Source organism: Carassius gibelio, chromosome A25 (assembly GCF_023724105.1).
Source record: "Carassius gibelio isolate Cgi1373 ecotype wild population from Czech Republic chromosome A25, carGib1.2-hapl.c, whole genome shotgun sequence".
Lineage (NCBI taxonomy): Eukaryota > Metazoa > Chordata > Actinopteri > Cypriniformes > Cyprinidae > Carassius > Carassius gibelio.
Window position 1 is genome coordinate 18,950,189 of NC_068395.1, and position 17,500 is coordinate 18,967,688.

The window sequence follows — 17,500 nt, forward strand, 5'->3', positions numbered from 1 at the left end:
CACCTTTTTGTTTTTTTCCTTCTCATCAAAACCTAACATAATGATCCTATCCAATTCTGTATCCTCTCGATCTTGCTCCCCTCCCAGGTTTACAATTATATTTTTGCATTTTTCATTGAAATCCTTCAGTGCCTTACAGTGTAGAAACGCATGTAAAAAATCTTCCTCTTCCTCATTGCATACTTTGCATATGGCACTTTGTTCCATCCCAATTTTTTTAAGTATTACATCAGTAAACAGCACCCTTTGTCTGATATAATACTCAGAATTTTCCAATTTGACCTCAATTATCTCCCCTTTCATGTTTTTCCAAATATCTTCTTCTTTTAAACCTTCAAATGTCTTCTGCCAAAATTTGTTTGCAACAGGTTTCTTAAAAATCATGTCAATGAAAAAAACATAAAACATTTTCACTGTACATTCTTTTAAAAGCCACAATTTCTCTCCCAGTATTGCGTACACATCCTTTTCTTCTTTCCCCCCTTCCATAGTTTCAACCTTTTCTATCCATTCTTTGGGTATTGCATTTTTTATAATTTCATACTTAGTTTTAAGTTCTTGTTTATTAAATTCTTCCTTTGCTTCCTCCATCACATCTACTATATACTGCATTGGTAAAAAGCCTTCTTTATATTCATATAAAACATCTCTTACTTTGAGTATTCCAACTTCCATCAATTCTTTAAAATATATTTCCTTCCCTTGGTTTAAAATGCCGGTGTTTAGGAATAATGGCTGATTTAAGATGTTTTCTCTTCCATGTACGTTGTATTGAACGGTAGTTAAAAAATTCCTCCAAGCCCTTAAAACTTCTTTATAAAACATTGGCAACCCCTCTGTTATCCATTCTTGTGTTCTCATCCATAACACATTATCTCCCAGATTAAAATTCCCACATTTGTTTAAAAAAATCCCCATTGTTGTTTTCCATTCTGCTTTGTTTCCCTCATCCAGATACTTTTTGACTAATTTGACTCTCAGACTATTCTTCCTTTGCTCAACATCGATTAAACCCAAACCTCCTTTTCCCTCCATCCCTATTAAAGTATTGTACGCAATTCTAGCTGGTTTCCCTACCCATAAAAAATCTAAAAAACATCTTTTCAACCCTCTTTCCACCCACACCGGCATAGATGTCATATATAAAAAATACCACAGTTTTGAAGTCATTAAAACATTCAAGATTAAAACCTTCCCTTTTAAATTTAGTGCCCTCAATTTCCAAAAGTTCAGTCTTCTTTCAATGCTTCCCACTATTTCTTCCCACATGATTTCTCTAACTTTATCTTCATCTTTACCCATTAAAATTCCTAAAATCTTCATTTCTTTTACTTCCTTGAATTTAAAATTCTCTGCTAAGTCTGTCGTCTGCCCAAATCTCATATATGCAGTTTTTTCTTCATTTATTTTTCCTCCTGAACCCTTGCAAAATCTCTGTACTATTTCCATTACTTGTTTGACACTTTCTTCTTCTCTAGCAAAAATGGTAGTGTCATCAGCATATTGAAAAATTTTACACTCTTTTCCTGTTTGTTCAATCTCTATTCCTTTAATTCCCCTTTCTTGCTTTATGGCTAGTCCAAGCGGTTCTGCCACCAATGAATATAGCAGGGCTGATAAAGGACACCCTTGTCTTATAGATCGTGTTATCCTAAAACATTTTGTTAAAAACCCATTACATTTTATTGTTGTCATTGCTCCCTTGTATAAAATTTGAATCCATTTAATAAAAATCTCCCCAAACCCAAAACTTTTTAAAATATCAAATAAATATTCGTGTTCCACCCTGTCAAAAGCTTTTTCAAAATCTAAGTTAATGATATAACCTCCTTTCCTTTTATCTCTCATGTACCTTATCGTGTCTTTTATACTCATTGTTACATCCGAAATGTCTTTCCCTTTTACTCCATATGCCTGATTTGTTGTTATTATATTTGGCATTATCTGTTTTAATCTATTCGCTAAAAGTTTTGCTAAAATCTTTAAATCAGTATTTAACATTGTGATAGGTCTATAATTTTTTAATTCATTTTTTTCCCCCTTTTTCTTGTATATTACCTTCATCAATCCCATTCCCATTCTTAACATCATTCCTCCTTTTTCAAAAATCTCATCATAAACATCTCTTAAAATATCTACTAAAAGGTCTTTAAAAGTTTGGTAAAACTCACTTCCTAGACCATCAATGCCTGGGCTTTTCTTTTTGTTCAATTCATTTATTGTACTTTCTATTTCTTCTTTACTTATTGTCTGATCGCATTCTTCCTTCTCCTCTTTACTCACTTTAATTTTTATTAATTCCATTAATTCCCTTTTTTCTCTCTCCTTTACTCCTTCCGTACTAAACAATTTTTCAAAATAGTTTTTAACCTCTTCTAAAATTTCCCCACATTCATGTACCATTTCACCATTTTCTTTTCGTATTTCTTTTATAGTTTCAACTCTTCCTTTTCTTTTTTCAAGATCAAAAAAAAACTTTGTGCATTTTTCTCCTTCTACCAGATATTTAGCTTTACACCTCAACATTGCCCCCTTATATCTATTCTCTTCCATCTCTTTCAGCTCTTCTTGTATTTCTTTTATTTTTTGAATATCTTCTGTTTCATCATTTACTTGCTTCTCCAGTCTTTCTCTTATTTCCTTTTCTTTATTCTTTTTGCATTTCTGTTTTAACACACAATAACTAATAGTGATTTTTTTCACTAAAAATTTCAAGTTCTCCCACCAGATCCTTTTGTCCTCTAAATACATTTCATTCTCTTTTTCTTTTTTTATTGTATCTTTTATTGTTGCCACATAATCCTCATCCTTTAAAATGTCTGTATTTAAAACCCATACCCCTGGCCCTCTTTTCCCAACATCCCAATCCAAATGTACAAAAAAAGGCTTATGATCACTTAACCTCGTTTCTTCATACCTTAACTTCTCTATAAAACATTCTAAATTCCTTGTACATAAAACCATATCTATTCGTGTTTGATAAATGAAATTTCCTACTATTTGTCTTCTCGAGTATTCTCTTTTGTGTTCATTCCTTTCCCTCCATACATCCATTATATTGTTTTCCTCCATTAGTGATCTTAACTCTTTCCTTCCCGTATCGCTTTTGAAACCCATACCCTCCGCTATATCTTGTCTGCTAAAAACTGTATTAAAATCCCCCATCATAAGTATATATTTATAATTCCTCACAATTGTCTTGATAGTGTTAAAAAATGATCTCTTTTCTTCTTTTTTCGTTGGTGCATGTATGTTGACCAGTAATATGTTCTTCTCTTCGTAACTCATTTCCACTATCAAACATTTCCCTATTTCATCTTTGTATATTTCTTTACAGCTTACACCACTGTTTTCCCTTATTAAAATTGCCACACCTCTACCATTTCTTTCATCACCATTATTATACAGAATTTCACCATTCCAACTTTTCCTCATTTCATTTATAGACCTATCTGTCCAATTAGTTTCTTGTAGCATTATTATGTCTTCTTTTTTACACATTTCTTTTACTTTATCAAACTTTCTTACATCTTGAAGTCCTCTTGCATTAAAAGTTACCAACTTTATGAGCATAAGACAGAAAAAAGTATTCATAAAAACCATCGTTTATCATTCAATCTCCCCCATGTCCTTTAACAGTTCAAATCGGTTTACATTTTTCAACAAGTCCTCTTTAACTACTTTTTTCCTTACCCCGCCCAAACTTGGTTTTACCTTGATCGATCTTCTTCTTTTCATTTGTATCCCAGCTTTGTCCTCCTTTTCCTCTTCACTGCCCATTTCAACAGTCTGTTCTTCATTTACAATCCTTTGATGTTCTATTTTGTCTAAAAGTATTTCAATGGTCTCTGCAATTTGCATCTCCGCTTCACCCCCTTGCTGTGATTGTTTATCCTGTATGCAACTTTCTTCTCTCTGTTCTCCTTTGTCCTTATTTCCGTTGGTTTCATTAATCTGTGTTGTTGTTGTTCCTTCCTCTTGCTCCTTTTCATTGTCATGCATCTGCCCACTCACACCTTTTTCATCTTCTTCCTCGTTTCCCATCCAGCATTCACACTTGCTTAGCACCTCCTCGCAATCCGGGCATTTTACCACCCTGCAGTCCCTCGCCATGTTTCCTCTCTCATTGCATTTGTAACATATAAACTGCGGACAGTCTTTCACCATATGCTCTGGGCTCATGCACAACCTACATGTCTTTACCTGCTGGCTATGCATGACCCGAAAGTGCTGTGGTCCTTCTGCTGTGACAAACTTGGTGCTATACGGGAGTGAGATCACTTCTCTGGGGAATCTTGTTTTTACAAATCTTGTTCCATCTTCAATATTTGTGCCAGGATAAAACCGTCTCTTTATTTTAGAGATGGGGAGAACTCCCCATCCTTCCAATTTCTTTAAAATGTCCTCATCGTCCATGTAAACAGGGAGATGCATAAAAGAAACAACAAAATCTCTGTTTTGAAGTCTTGTTACCTCACAGGTTTTTCCTTTGATTAGTATTCCATTCATCAGCTCCTCTATGTCTTCCTCGGTCTCCAAAGTCACCTCATAACATCTTGTTTGTTTCGGTCGAACCGCCAAGATTTTCCCTTCTCCAACTTTTTCTGTCACTGACATTATAATATCCACTGCTCTCACATCATCCAAATCCATTAAGTCCACTGTTACTGTTGCTTCCTTTTTGTAAACTCTTTTCCAGGTTTCCTTCTTTGTTTCTTTTTCATGTCCATCTCTGTGTCTTTGTTCAAGATCGATTTCATTTCCACTCCGTGTTTCTCGTGCCATTGTTGTGGTCGTTGCCGGTAATCTATCCATTTTGAAAATTAAAGCCAAAAAAAACTCCCCCCCCAAACAGCGTGAGCTGCTGGGAGGAGAAAATAAACAAACAAAAAAAACTAAATAAAGCTTTTCCCAAAAAATAATGAACAAAACACAAATCAAAAAAGGTGAGCCTCTCTCACCAACTGCTCAAACTGCCCACTCACTTCCTGTATTACTCACTAGCGCCACCAGGATGGTATGGCCGTAAGCGAAGACTGCTGCAAAGAGAAGGCTATTTAGAGATCAGCCAATCTAATCGCCAGTACATTATATAAGTAGGAAAGAAAACCCAAAAGCTTAAAGCACCTGGTATTCCTAGCCGGTCTCTCATCCAAGTACTAACCAGACCTAAGCCTGCTAAGATTCAGAGATTGGGCATTGACTCTTTTTTTTTTTTTTGGCAAAATTATCATATAATTTGTGAAATTTTCCAAAAAGTTTAAAGCACCTGGTATTCCCAGGCAGTCTCCCATCCATTAACTAACCAGGCCCAAACCTGCTAATATTCAGAAATCGGGCATTGACTCTATTTTTTGGCAAAATTATTATATACTAAGTGAAAATTTTCCAAAAAGTTTAAAGCACCTGGTATTCCCAGGCAGTCTCCCATCCATGTACTAACCAGACCGAAACCTGCTAATATTCAGAGACCAGCATTGACTCTATTTTTTGGCAAAATTATTATATACTAAGTGAAAAATTTCCAAAAAGCTTACAGCACCTGGTATTCCCAGGTGGTCTCCCATCCAAGTACTAACCAAGCCCAAACCTGCTTAGCTTCCGAGATCAGACGAGACCGGGCATAGCCAGGTTGGTATGGCCATAAGCGAAGACTGCCGCAAAGAGAGGGCTATTTAGAGATCAGCCAAACTAATCGCCAGTACATTATATAAGTAGGAAAGAAAACCCAAAAGCTTAAAGCACCTGGTATTCCTAGCCGGTCTCTCATCCAAGTACTAACCAGACCTAAGCCTGCTAAGATTCAGAGATTGGGCATTGACTCTTTTTTTTTTTTTTTTTTGCAAAATTATTATATAATTTGTGAAATTTTCCAAAAAGTTTAAAGCACCTGGTATTCCCAGGCAGTGTCCCATCCATGTACTAACCAGGCCCAAACCTGCTAATATTCAGAAATCGGGCATTGACTCTATTTTTGGGCAAAATTATTATATACTAAGTGAAAATTTTCCAAAAAGTTTAAAGCACCTGGTATTCCCAGGCAGTCTCCCATCCATGTACTAACCAGACCCAAACCTGCTAATATTCAGAGACCGGCATTGACTCTATTTTTTGGCAAAAATATTATATACTAAGTGAAAAATTTCCAAAAAGCTTACAGCACCTGGTATTCCCAGGCGGTCTCCCATCCAAGTACTAACCAGGCCCAAACCTGCTTAGCTTCCGAGATCAGACGAGATCGGGCATAGCTTTTTTTTTTTTTCTTATTGCACAATAAAGTCTTATTTCCTTTTAAAACAGTCTTTTAACATTTTTTTTCTAAAAAAGACTCAAATCAATATTAAAAGAATAATTAACATACATTTTAAAAACAATCAAAATCATATTTTTGCAATAATACATTAAAATGAAAATATGTCATTTCAAGGAATTGATTCCCTTTTACACTTTTTTTTACAAACACTTATTTTTCATCTTTCATATTATAGTAACAAAACAGAACATTTAGAATAAGACACATCTTTATCCTAAAAAAATTGCACACTTGTATTTTTGTCTTCTTTTGTTTGACCATGTTTCTTCTGCTCCATTTAATAAACCTTGCAATGTTTAAGATGCAATTTAAAAAACACTCATTCTTGACATTTATTAAAATAGCGACCCCTCTTTTCCTTCCTATATCACAATTACTATGCATTTCTCCATTCCACAATTTTCTAATTTCATGACTTATTTTATCTTCCCACCTCATTCCTTGTAGACATAACATATCACTCTTTTTAGTCAGACACATCAATATTTCAAACCTTAGACTTTGGGATAAGTCTCTAGCCTTCAATGAAACAATACTTAGCTAACTCATTAAGGAAAACAAAGGATAAACCAATAACCACCACTCAATTAGTTCCATTGTCTTTAAAGAAAACATGTCTTGCTTCCCCCATTTCCACTTTTCCTCCTTTCCTTTAGCGCTTCTCTTCTTATTTTCTGCTTTTTAAGAACCTGTTGAATGTCTACTCCACCTTTTGTTCTTGCTTTTACACCTCTATTCAGTATTTCTATTCCTTTATTTTCCAAACCAAAAATCCTCCCCCCATTTTCCACTTCTCTTACCTCCGGCAGTATCTTCATTCCCTTATCCTCATCCTTTTCTTGATCTTTTTCATAGTCCATCCCAGTCGTGTCCACTTCTTCCTTTTCCTTAGAAAAGTCTTTGTTAATCAGATTTATTTCCTCTTTGTCTACTCCTTCTCCCGTCTCCATTTCTTGTTCTCCATCTTTGTTCTTTTCTTCATTCTCATCTTTGTTGGTTTCCTCCTCCTCCTCATTGTCCTGTTCCTCTTCCTCTCCTTGAGTCTGCCGCAGTGAATCATTTAAATGCTCAGTTGCAGTATCTCCCATCACCTCCTGTACGTCCATATTTGTGTCCTCATTTACCTTATGTTCCATCTCACATCTGCATCTCATGATTGCTTTGTCGCAGCCTTGGCACCGTGGGACTTTGCAGTCCCGCGCATAATGCCCCTGCTCAAAACAGTCTCGACATTTGAATTGTGGACAGTCCTTTTTCTCATGTTCCACACTTACACAGATCCTGCATGACTTCAATTGGTTGTCATGAATCACTCTGTAGTACTGCACTCCTTCTTCAGTCATGAACCTGGTATTATATGGCAAAGATGTCACTTCTTTTGGAAACTTTACCTTTATAAAACGTGTTCCGTCCGCCACTGTTGTCCCCGGATGATATCTCCTTCTTAGAGGCAATATGGGAGTTACTCCCCAATCTATCAGTTTTTGAATGATTTCCTCATCTTCTATATAGCTGGGCAGACTCAAGAAAGATACCATCCTTTCTGTTGCACACAGTTTCCTTATCTCACATTCTTTTCCGTTAATCATGATTCCATTCAACAGTGAATCACAGTCCAACTCACTTTCCATAGTCATTTCAAATTCATTGTTATTCTTTCTTCTTAGTCCGATCAGTTTTCCAATTCCTACTTTCTCTTCAACTGATTTAATTATCATTATTACTGTTGTGTTTTCTATATCTTTTACAGTCATTGTTAATGTTGCTTCTTTTCTGTATTGCCTCTGATACTTTGTTTGGTGGCTCAATTTCTTTATCATTTGCTGTGGTTGAGATAAATCATTTCTTTTTTCTTCACCTCCATTATTAGTTCCAGTACCTTCAGTTGTTTGTAGTTCTATTTTTCTGTCTTGTCCATTGGTTTTTCCATCTTCTTTTCTCCTTGAAACCACCTTTGCCCAAGTCTCATTCCTGCTTTCAGCATTCCCTTCATTCATATTCCTTTCCATCTCGTCAGCAACATATCCAGATTCTCTGATCCCCATCTCATGTCCATTTGACAGTCCGTGTCCTTTGTCCATTAAATCTGTCATTTTGTTGTATGAAACCCCAAACAGTATAAACTGTTTGGGGTTAAAAAAACACTAACTAATATAAACTCAACACAAACAAAAAAACAAACCAACTAATAAAACTAAACCAAACTACAAAATGGAAGAGCCTCTCTCTTCCTACTACAGCCAACTCACTTCCTGTTGCACTCTAGCGCCCTCAGGTTGGTATGGCCGTAAGCGAAGACTGCCACAAAGAGAAGGCTATTTAGAGATCAGCCAATCTAATCGCCAGTACATTATATAAGTAGGAAAGAAAACCCAAAAGCTTAAAGCACCTGGTATTCCTAGCCGGTCTTTCATCCAAGTACTAACCAGAGCTAAGCCTGCTAAGATTCAGAGATTGGGCATTGACTCTTTTATTTTATTTTTTTTTTTTTTTTGTGCAAAATTATTACATAATTTGTGAAATTTTCCAAAAAGTTTAAAGCACCTGGTATTCCCAGGCAGTGTCCCATCCATGTACTAACCAGGCCCAAACCTGCTAATATTCAGAAATCGGGCATTGACTCTATTTTTTGGCAAAATTATTATATACTAAGTGAAAATTTTCCAAAAAGTTTAAAGCACCTGGTATTCCCAGGCAGTCTCCCATCCATGTACTAACCAGACCCAAACCTGCTAATATTCAGAGACCGGCATTGACTCTATTTTTTGGCAAAATTATTATATACTAACTGAAAAATTTCCAAAAAGCTTACAGCACCTGGTATTCCCAGGCGGTCTCCCATCCAAGTACTAACCAGGCCCAAACCTGCTTAGCTTCCGAGATCAGACGAGATCGGGCATAGCCAGGTTGGTATGGCCATAAGCGAAGACTGCCGCAAAGAGAAGGCTATTTAGAGATCAGCCAATCTAATCGCCAGTACATTATATAAGTAGGAAAGAAAACCCAAAAGCTTAAAGCACCTGGTATTCCTAGCCGGTCTCTCATCCAAGTACTAACCAGACCTAAGCCTGCTAAGATTCAGAGATTGGGCATTGACTCTTTTTTTTTTTTTGGCAAAATTATTATATAATTTGTGAAATTTTCCAAAAAGTTTAAAGCACCTGGTATTCCCAGGCAGTCTCCCATCCATTTACTAACCAGGCCCAAACCTGCTAATATTCAGAAATCGGGCATTGACTCTATTTTTTGGCAAAATTATTATATACTAAGTGAAAATTTTCCAAAAAGTTTAAAGCACCTGGTATTCCCAGGCAGTCTCCCATCCATGTACTAACCAGACCCAAACCTGCTAATATTCAGAGACCAGCATTGACTCTATTTTTTGGCAAAATTATTATATACTAAGTGAAAAATTTCCAAAAAGCTTACAGCACCTGGTATTCCCAGGTGGTCTCCCATCCAAGTACTAACCAAGCCCAAACCTGCTTAGCTTCCGAGATCAGACGAGATCGGGCATAGCCAGGTTGGTATGGCCGTAAGCGAAGACTGCCGCAAAGAGAGGGCTATTTAGAGATCAGCCAAACTAATCGCCAGTACATTATATAAGTAGGAAAGAAAACCCAAAAGCTTAAAGCACCTGGTATTCCTAGCCGGTCTCTCATCCAAGTACTAACCAGACCTAAGCCTGCTAAGATTCAGAGATTGGGCATTGACTCTTTTTTTATTTTTTTGCAAAATTATTATATAATTTGTGAAATTTTCCAAAAAGTTTAAAGCACCTGGTATTCCCAGGCAGTGTCCCATCCATGTACTAACCAGGCCCAAACCTGCTAATATTCAGAAATCGGGCATTGACTCTATTTTTTGGCAAAATTATTATATACTAAGTGAAAATTTTCCAAAAAGTTTAAAGCACCTGGTATTCCCAGGCAGTCTCCAATCAATGTACTAACCAGACCCAAACCTGCTAATATTCAGAGACCGGCATTGACTCTATTTTTTGGCAAAATTATTATATACTAACTGAAAAATTTCCAAAAAGCTTACAGCACCTGGTATTCCCAGGCGGTCTCCCATCCAAGTACTAATCAGGCCCAAACCTGCTTAGCTTCCGAGATCAGACGAGATCGGGCACAGCCAGGTTGGTATGGCCGTAAGCGAAGACTGCCGCAAAGAGAAGGCTATTTAGAGATCAGCCAATCTAATCGCCAGTACATTATATAAGTAGGAAAGAAAACCCAAAAGCTTAAAGCACCTGGTATTCCTAGCCGGTCTCTCATCCAAGTACTAACCAGACCTAAGCCTGCTAAGATTCAGAGATTGGGCATTGACTCTTTTTTTTTTGGCAAAATTATTATATAATTTATGAAATTTTCCAAAAAGTTTAAAGCACCTGGTATTCCCAGGCAGTCTCCCATCAATGTACTAACCAGGCCCAAACCTGCTAATATTCAGAAATCGGGCATTGACTCTATTTTTTGGCAAAATTATTATATACTAAGTGAAAATTTTCCAAAAAGCTTACAGCACCTGATATTCCCAGGCGGTCTCCCATCCAAGTACTAACCAGGCCCAAACCTGCTTAGCTTCCGAGATCAGACGAGATCGGGTATAGCCAGGATGGTATGGCCGTAAGCGAAGACTGCTGCAAAGAGAAGGCTATTTAGAGATCAGCCAATCTAATCGCCAGTACATTATATAAGTAGGAAAGAAAACCCAAAAGCTTAAAGCACCTGGTATTCCTAGCCGGTCTCTCCTCCAAGTACTAACCAGACCTAAGCCTGCTAAGATTCAGAGATTGGGCATCGACTCTTTTTTTTTTTTTTTTGCAAAATTATTATATATTTTGTGAAATTTTCCAAAAAGTTTAAAGCACCTGGTATTCCCAGGCAGTCTCCCATCCATGTACTAACCAGGCCCAAACCTGCTAATATTCAGAAATCGGGCATTGACTCTATTTTTTGGCAAAATTATTATATACTAAGTGAAAATTTTCCAAAAAGTTTAAAGCACCTGGTATTCCCAGGCAGTCTCCCATCCATGTACTAACCAGACCCAAACCTGCTAATATTCAGAAATCGGGCATTGACTCTATTTTTTGGCAAAATTATTATATACTAAGTGAAAATTTTCCAAAAAGTTTAAAGCACCTGGTATTCCCAGGCAGTCTCCCATCCATGTACTAACCAGACCTAAACCTGCTAATATTCAGAGACCGGCATTGACTCTATTTTTTGGCAAAATTATTATATACTAACTGAAAAATTTCCAAAAAGCTTACAGCACCTGGTATTCCCAGGCGGTCTCCCATCCATGTACTAACCAGTTCCAAACCTGCTTAGCTTCCGAGATCAGATGAGATCGGGCATAGCCAGGTTGGTATGGCCGTAAGCGAAGACTGCCGCAAAGAGAAGGCTATTTAGAGATCAGCCAATCTAATCGCCAGTACATTATATAAGTAGGAAAGAAAACCCAAAAGCTTAAAGCACCTGGTATTCCTAGCCGGTCTCTCATCCAAGTACTAACCAGACCTAAGCCTGCTAAGATTCAGAGATTGGGCATTGACTCTTTTTTTTATTGGCAAAATTATTATATAATTTATGAAATTTTCCAAAAAGTTTAAAGCACCTGGTATTCCCAGGCAGTCTCCCATCAATGTACTAACCAGGCCCAAACCTGCTAATATTCAGAAATCGGGCATTGACTCTATTTTTTGGCAAAATTATTATATACTAAGTGAAAATTTTCCAAAAAGCTTACAGCACCTGATATTCCCAGGCGGTCTCCCATCCAAGTACTAACCAGGCCCAAACCTGCTTAGCTTCCGAGATCAGACGAGATCGGGTATAGCTTTTTTTTTTTTTTTTTTTTTTTTATAACTACACATTTATTTCAAACAGAAAACAAGTGTACATAACCACATTATATATTCATTCTTCCTCATTCCTTATTTCATTTACAAACCCCTTTCTTTAATAATTAGCTGAAACTCTTTTGGCAGATTTATGTTATATTCTTGAAAGCATTCCAATATTCTTGTACCCTTCCCTATGAGGATTTTATAAAACTTATCAACTTGTCCATTCATACTAAAATAATTATATAAAGTATGTATATGTCCTTCCAACTTTCTTCTAAAAAAAATCCACATATTAATATTGCAACTTTTTTCTCTCATTACATTACGTCTACCCCAAATTGCATACCTTGCTATAGATAAAATGAAATTTACTCTATACATTTCTTTCCCTTTCCCTTTTTTACCAAGTAAAAAAAATTGATTCCATTCCAATTGTCTTTCAATTTTTTCTCCCAAAATGTCCTCAACAAACATTTTAAATTTCCTCACAAAATCTTCTAGTTCAGAACAGAATAAAAACAAATGTAAAAGACCTTCATCTTCTTTTTCACATACATCACATCTTGCATTTTGTTCAAAACCCATTTTACATAATCTCATTTTTGTATAAATTACATTGTGTCTTAAAAGAAAATTAAAATTCTCAATCACTGGATCCATATAACCTATTCTTAAATTCTCCCAAATATTTTCACATTCCGTCCCTGGAAATAGTCTATTCCAAAAACCATTTGCTATTGGTTTAGCAAAAACCTTTTTTCTAAAAAATGTATATATCATTTTTAAAGAACATGACTGAAAATACACTTTATTCCCACATTCATTTAAAATGACATGAACCTTTCCTTCTCCTTCCTCCTTTTTTTCTATTCTTTCTATCCATTCATTTGGAATTGCTTTTTTAATTTTGTCAAACTGTTTCTTTACAATTCTCTTATCAACCTCATCTCCACTCTCTTCAATTTCATCTACTATACCTTGCAGTGGTATAAAACCTTCTTTTACCTCATATAAAACATCTTTGACTTTATTTATTCCTGCTTTAATCCATGTCTTAAAATATATTTCATTATTTTCATATACAATATTTGAATTTAAAAATAATGGTTGATTCAAAAGCTCCTCCATCCCTTCTGGTTTGTATACAACTGTCAATAAATATTCTTTCCACGCTCTTAAAACTTCTTTATACAATTCTGATACACCATTTAACATATTTTCTTTCAATTTCATCCATATAATGTCCTTTCCCATGTTAAAACCACCACACCTATTTAAAAAATATTTCATACCTTCCTTCCATTCCTGTTTATTTTCTTTATTCAAAAATTTCTTCATAGTTTTTACCCTTAAACTCTTCATCCTTAAATATGGATCTAACAAACCTAAACCTCCCTCCTCAATTGGTCCTATCAGTGTATCATAAGCAATCTTTGCTGGTTTCCCCTCCCATATAAAATTCAAAATACACTTTTTCAACCTCTTATAAGCCCACAACGGCAATGAAGTAACCTCTAATGTATACCACATTTTTGAAAGCATCAGAGCATTTATAATCAAAATTTTCCCTCTTAATTTCAACATCCTTTGTCTCCAGAAGGTCAATCTTCTCTCCATTCCCCCTAAGATTTCGTCCCATATTAAATCTCTAGTTTTCTTTTCATCTTTCCCAATTCTAATTCCCAATATTTTCATATTTTCGGTCTCTTCTTTAAAACTAAAATAATCTGGTAAAGGCTTTGCTGTTCCTATTCTCATCATGACCGTCTTATCTATATTTATTTTTGCTCCTGAACCTTTACAATAGTTTTGTATTGTATTCATTGCTCTCTCAACGCTATCTATATCCCTTAAAATTAATGTTGTGTCATCAGCATATTGATAAATTTTTTGTTCCTTTTCTAATCCTTCAAAACCTATTCCTTTAATATTTTCATCTTCCCCAACCACTAAACCCAGTGGTTCAGCAACTATACTATACAATAATGCAGATAAAGGACACCCTTGTCTTACTGATCTTGTTATACTAAATACATCAGTTAAAAACCCATTACACTTTATACAACTAATTGCCCCTTTGTATAAAACTCTAATCCATTTTATAAAATTATTCCCAAAACCAAAATGCTCTAAAAGTTCAAATAAAAAATCATATTCTACCCTATCAAATGCTTTTTCCAAATCTAAACTAATTATGTATCCTTCTTTATTATTCTCTGTCATATAACTTATTTTTTCTCTTATATTACTAACTGTATCACTTATTTCTCTCCCTATTATTGAATATGATTGATTTGTTGTTATTATTTCAGGTAGAACCTTCTTTAATCGATTTGCTAACATTTTTGCAAGAATTTTAAAATCTGTATTTAACATTGATATAGGTCTATAGTTCTTTAAATCAGCTGAATCACCTCTTTTTTTAAAAATTAGCTTTACCAATCCTACTCTCATCAATTGACTTGCTTGCCCTCTATCATAAATTTCCTCATACACGGGTTTTAAAATGGGGATTAAAATATCCTTAAAAACTCTATAAAATTCACTAGTCAAACCATCTGCTCCAGGACTCTTCCCATTGTTTAACTGTACTATTGCTGTCTCTATTTCTTCCTCTAAAAAATCCTTATCGCACATTTCTTTATCCTCTTTAACTACTTTTTTTTTAACACTCTTTAATAAAACCTGCTTTTCCTCCTCTTTTATACCTTCGCTTTTAAATAGATCTGCATAAAATTCCCTTACACTTTGCAAAATCTCTTTGGACTCTTTTACTCTTCTCCCATCCTTTTTTAATACTTCCTTTATTGTATCAGCCTTTTGTCTACTTTCCTCTAAATTAAAAAAGAAATGTGTACACCTTTCTCCTTCCATCACATTCTTTACCCTACTTCTTATCATAGCTCCTCTACATTTTTCTTCTTCTATTTCTTTTAATTTTTCCTCGTAAATTATAATCCTTTCTATATCTCCATTTTCTTTTTGTAATTCCTCTTTCAAAATATTCCTAACTGCTACTTCTTCTCCCCTTTTAATCTTTTGTTTCAATCTACTATACCTCAATGAATACTTTTTTATTTCATATTTTACATTATCCCACCACACCCTCTTATCTTCTTCGAACATCCCTTTCCCTCTCTCATTCATTATTATTGTTTCCACTGCAAATTTATAGTTCTCATCTTTTAAAAGTTCATTATTTAAACACCATATCCCCTTTCCCCTCTCTACACCAGTTTCATTAAAATTAACTATTAACATACTATGATCACTAAGAGATGTAATTTTGTAATATATCTTGTCAATATTTCTTTCCATATTTCTTTTAATCAACATAAAATCTATTCTACTCTGCTTAATTTTATCTTTTACTAACTGTTGCCTTGAAAAATCTTTTATTCCTTCATTTCGTTCTCTCCATATATCTATTAGATCATTTTTATCAATTAATTTAAGCAATTCATCCCTTCCACTATCTCTTTTAAAAACCATATCTTTGGCTATATCCATTCTACTCAAAGCAGTGTTAAAGTCACCCATTAATACAACCTTTTCCCACTTTTCTATATAATCATTTAAATTATTAAAAAATATTTTCTTTTCATCCTCTGCATTTGGAGCATGTACATTACATAAAATTATAGTTTCTCCTCCACAGACCATTTTCACAATTATACATTTGCCTTCTTTATCACAATATATAATTTTAACATCATCACATATATTTCTTTTAACTAAAACTGCAACTCCTTTTCCTCTTTCACCATCACCATTATTATAATAAATTTCCCCCTTCCATCTTCTTTTAACATCTTCCATCTTTTCATTTTTCCAATTTGTTTCTTGCAATAAGATCACATTTGATTTTTTACACAGTTCTTTCACTTTTTCAAATTTTTCCTCTTTCAATAAACCTCTAACATTTAATGATATAATACTTAAAAGGCTAATAATTAAAAAGTTATTTCCTATATACATCCTTCATTTTCTTCTTCCCTATTCATCAGTACCCCAAATCTGTTTTCATCAAATTCTTTTCTTTTCTTCTGCCTTCTATTTTTAACCATTTCTATATTGGGGGTTACCTTTATGGATCTTCTTCTCTGTATTCTTTCCTTTCCCATTTCATTAGATTTCTCGTTGTCTCCTTTTCCCAAATCCTCTTCTGTTTCCAAGTTATTTTGTACTTCTTCCATTTTGTCCTGTTCCTCCGTCATTGTTTGCATTGTCTCTAGTGATGTTTGAATGTCACTTTCCATTTGTCCATCATTGTCCTTTTCTTTCTGATGCTCCACTTCATTTTCTGCACTGTCCATCAAGCCATTTTGTTCTTCTTCCTCCATCCTTTCCAGTGGATGTATATCCTTTTCTGTTGAGTCCTGAATTACCTTCCATCCTTGTCCTTCTACACTCAAAATTTCAGTCTCTTTTATTTGGTTATCATCTCCTTCTTCTTCTTCATTCTCCATCCAACACTCACACTTCACCAATGCACGTTTACAATCTGGGCACTTTACAGCATTGCAATTACGAGCATAATGTCCCTGCTCCTCGCACTCATGACACTTCAAATCAGGGCAGTCTTTGAAGACATGACCAGGATCCATGCATAGCCTACAGATTTTCATCTGCCTATCATGCATGATCCTGAAGTATTGTGGCCCTTCGGCCGTTTCAAATTTGGTACTATAGGGCAGGGATACCACCTCTTTTGGAAATCGGACTTTAAGGTATCTTGTTCCATCCGCTATTCTTGTGGCAGGGTAGTATCGCCTTTTAATGTCTGATGTCGGGGCTACGCCCCACATTTCCAACTTTGAAAGAATGTCTTTATTATCGATATATGCTGGTAAGTGCATAAAAGAAACAATGCATTCTCTTGTCTGCAATTTCCTGATTTCACACATCTTCTCTTTTATCATTAAACCATCCATTAAATCATCACACATATGTTCATCCTCCAAAGTCAGTTCATATTCTCTATCTGGTCTTGGTCTTACGGCCAACAGCTTTCCAAATCCAATCTTTGCTGTCACAGCCTCTATAATGTCTTCCACCTTTGCATCTCTTAAATCCATCAGATTCACAATTACTGTAGCTTCCTTCAGAAAAGACTTGTTTGCAAATCGTTCCTTTGCTTTGCCACCAAAACTATTACTATTCCTTCGAATTCCAGTATCTTTTGCCATTTGTTGTCCACATTCTTCCTTTCGTGTTTCTCTTGCCATATCCTTATTCATTACCGTTAATCCATCCGTTGTTGACATTTCCAAAAATAAAAACTCCCCCCAGCAGCTTTAACTGCTGGGGAGTCCAATTTAGAAAAA

General features: G+C 35.3%; 6 non-coding genes across 6 annotated transcripts; all 6 read right to left on the reverse strand.

Annotated features, from left to right (window-relative positions):
- Positions 1–5,530: 5,530 nt before the first annotated feature.
- LOC127948298 (5S ribosomal RNA) lies at positions 5,531–5,649 on the reverse strand. Its single transcript, XR_008152041.1, has one exon. It is a non-coding gene; the product is annotated as a 5S ribosomal RNA (ribosomal RNA).
- Positions 5,650–9,118: 3,469 nt separating this feature from the next.
- Positions 9,119–9,237, reverse strand: LOC127947910 (5S ribosomal RNA). Its single transcript, XR_008151660.1, has one exon. It is a non-coding gene; the product is annotated as a 5S ribosomal RNA (ribosomal RNA).
- A 498-nt stretch (positions 9,238–9,735) lies between these two features.
- On the reverse strand, positions 9,736–9,854 carry LOC127947972 (5S ribosomal RNA). The gene has a single exon (XR_008151719.1). It is a non-coding gene; the product is annotated as a 5S ribosomal RNA (ribosomal RNA).
- A 499-nt stretch (positions 9,855–10,353) lies between these two features.
- LOC127947885 (5S ribosomal RNA) lies at positions 10,354–10,472 on the reverse strand. The gene has a single exon (XR_008151636.1). It is a non-coding gene; the product is annotated as a 5S ribosomal RNA (ribosomal RNA).
- Positions 10,473–10,831: 359 nt separating this feature from the next.
- LOC127948150 (5S ribosomal RNA) lies at positions 10,832–10,950 on the reverse strand. The gene has a single exon (XR_008151895.1). It is a non-coding gene; the product is annotated as a 5S ribosomal RNA (ribosomal RNA).
- Positions 10,951–11,587: 637 nt separating this feature from the next.
- LOC127947661 (5S ribosomal RNA) lies at positions 11,588–11,706 on the reverse strand. The gene has a single exon (XR_008151455.1). It is a non-coding gene; the product is annotated as a 5S ribosomal RNA (ribosomal RNA).
- Between the last annotated feature and the right edge of the window lie 5,794 nt (positions 11,707–17,500).